This window comes from Limulus polyphemus, unplaced genomic scaffold, assembly GCF_000517525.1.
Source record: "Limulus polyphemus unplaced genomic scaffold, Limulus_polyphemus-2.1.2 Scaffold502, whole genome shotgun sequence".
Classification (NCBI taxonomy): Eukaryota; Metazoa; Arthropoda; class Merostomata; order Xiphosura; family Limulidae; genus Limulus; species Limulus polyphemus.
This window is the reverse complement of record NW_013666112.1, coordinates 557,879-559,950: the sequence shown is the minus strand read 5'-3', so window position 1 is coordinate 559,950 and position 2,072 is coordinate 557,879. Positions and strand designations below refer to the sequence as shown.

The 2,072-nt window shown below is 29.8% G+C and overlaps 1 protein-coding gene across 1 annotated transcript in view; it reads left to right on the top strand.

Annotated features, from left to right (window-relative positions):
* The window catches only part of LOC106458699 (Y-box factor homolog), a 28,935-nt gene that overhangs the window by 2,808 nt on the left and 24,055 nt on the right, over window positions 1-2,072 (top strand). The gene's annotated exons all lie outside the window — the stretch shown is intronic.

Sequence of the window (2,072 nt, the reverse complement as noted above, 5' to 3'; positions counted from 1 at the left end):
AGAAAGAGTTATTCTAGATAGCAGTAGTAGAAAAATTACTCAAGAAATTGAGGAAAAGGACATACATAAAAGGGCACAAATCATTAAAGGCACCAGAAGTAAATTTTGAAATGTACTTTGGAAAATCTGTGGGGTGTGAAATAAACCTAGTCACTCAGTAGCTCTTAATAGGATGTATTTACTGACAAGGCAAAAAAGGAATGTATTGAAGACAGATGTATTTACTGACAAGGCAAAACAGAATGTATTGAAAACAATTGGAAGAGAGTTAATTTCATAAGCAAATGTCAGAGATTATTTTCATGTATCAGTTTAACTACATAGGTATTGTGATAATTGTGAAATTGTGCCTTGTTTAGTAAGACTTCTTGAATAATTTCATTCATTGAAATTCTAAGGGACAATTATCTATACGTGAACTCATAATTAGGAATGATTGAAGAATTGAAATATTTAAATTGGTTAGAAAAGAATGAACATAAAAGTAATAACACTTAAATATAGTTTATTTTTAGCAGATCTATTGTTGGAAAAAAACTTAGTTTTGAAAATGGAAAGTTATAAAGTGAAGAAAGAATTAAATACTAACTGTAATGAAGAATTAAAGGCAGTATAATATAATGTGAATGCACAGTGGAACATCATAACATCTTAACTTCAAGAAACTGTTGTAAAACAGCCCTGTAAAAGAAATGCAAGATGGAGGAAACATGAGAAAATCATTTCCAATGAATTCACACATAATTGCAATGGTCAGAAAAAAAAAACACATAAAATAATTAACTAATTGAGATAAGTGTTTTCAGTTATTCTAACCATCTAAATAATCCACATATTTCAGTTATGATTTCTTCTTAATTAATTCAGTGTTCAGCTTAACCAAAAAGTGTCACAATTCACAAAAATATTCAAGTAATTGAAATTAGTGTTTTTGATTATCCTAATAATCCATGTCTTAAGTGAGAATAATCAGTAAGTTGAATACAATCGATTAATAAGTCCAATAATTGATTATCAACTTCCATTAATTGCCCAGCTTTGTCTAATATAAATAAACCAGAATTGTAAATGATGGCTCCATAAACTGTATGTATACTGTAATTTCTAGAAAGCTTTTGACAAAGTTTCCCCATAAATGTCTGATGGCTAATATTGAAAGTTTTGTTATCAAGAAGATATTTGGAAATGGTTTGACTCCTTTCTGTCCTGAAGAACACAAAAGAAGTAGTTAATGGTAAATTATTGGAAAACACCCTGGATATATAGATGACACAATTAGAGATAGTTGACTGGCTTTTAGAATTTGAACCAGAAAAGTGTGTTTTGGTGTCAGTGAATAATTAAGTAAAACAGCTTACAAGACTAATAATGCAGAACTAAAGCAAGTAAACAACATGAAAGATACAAGAGTAATTTTTAACAACAACCTGAAATTTGAGAATTACATGAGTGAAAAGATAAGAAAAACAAACATCTTTATGTGGATATGTTCTTGAAATCGTACAAAGGATTAGTTCATCCACATATTGAGTATGCACATACAATATTGTACCCACAGAAAATTGAAGACATTATTGAAAATGTAAAGTGCCAGGCAACAAAATTTTTTACTATCAGGCATATAGACTGGGAAATTCTAGAGTCAAACCATGAAGGAGAAAGGTTTTTGGAAACTGTTCAAGATGTTTTTATTTACCATTTAGTCCATAAACCAACTAGAAACAATGCTATTTTTGACTTAATTGTTAACTTCAAATACAGAAATGGTCAAAAGGGAGGAAAATGGGGAACATCTGGGTGCAAGTGATCATTGCTCTATTTGGTGTTTTGCTGCATATGGAGATAAGGAATAATGATATTTTGGTTGCAAATTTCAAATAAGCAAATTTTGAAGGGATACGACAAAAATTATCTGTTGTGAATTGGGCAGCTGAGTTATTTGGAGACACTTGATCAGATGTGGAAAATTTTTAAATATTCAATATAAACATATTCCTTATAGAAAGAGACTTGGAAGATTATAGAAGATCAAGAGAGTTGGTGAAACAGGAAATTAGGACATCAAAAAGGAT